Source organism: Morone saxatilis, unplaced genomic scaffold, assembly GCF_004916995.1.
Source record: "Morone saxatilis isolate NCDOM2014 unplaced genomic scaffold, NCSU_SB_2.0 Contig2, whole genome shotgun sequence".
In the NCBI taxonomy this organism is placed as follows: Eukaryota; Metazoa; Chordata; class Actinopteri; family Moronidae; genus Morone; species Morone saxatilis.
In genome coordinates this window covers 1185482-1186057 of record NW_023339762.1, presented here as the reverse complement: position 1 = coordinate 1186057, position 576 = coordinate 1185482, and the positions used below count along the sequence as shown (strand labels likewise).

Here is a 576-nt window from a genome sequence, read left to right as displayed (position 1 = left end):
TTTCATTTATGTTGTAATTTACGATTGACCTCATGCGGGCTGGACAGGGATGCCCAAAGGGCTGTAAAATGCCCAGCTCTGGTATGGAGGGATGGAGGGGTGGAGTGGAAGAAGTTAAAACCTGTGTTGGCTCAACCACCTATAAGACACTGAATGTGTGCGTGGTATTACCTCCTGGGACATTCTGTGCAAACATGTATAATAAATGAGCCGGTTGAACCTCTTCCCGGGGGGGGGCAGAGGGGACAATGGTGCACACTAGGGACTTGTTAAGGTGGTATGGGCGAAAAAGCATAACAACTCATTCAGTATTCTCTGTAATCAGAAGCCCCCCCACTGCGTTCACCTTTAGATATACTTCAGCACCCCACTGTTACAGCAGATCAACAGTGCCCCCCCTCCCCCGCTATTGATTTTTCTCCCTTTTGTGTCATGGCTGGGTTTTCCAATACTGTTCCGGCCACCTCTTATATGTTCTACCTCCCTCCTTACTCCACCCGAAACTCATGACCGTTCTTTCTAGCTTGTCTAAGAAACACCTTGTATTTACACTCCCCCCCCCCCCCCCCCCCCCCC

General features: G+C 50.0%; 1 protein-coding gene across 1 annotated transcript in view; it reads left to right on the top strand.

The window, feature by feature from the left end:
* Positions 1 to 576, top strand: part of tango6 (transport and golgi organization 6 homolog (Drosophila)) — a gene marked incomplete at its 3' end in the record, with an annotated part of 14098 nt that overhangs the window by 8059 nt on the left and 5463 nt on the right.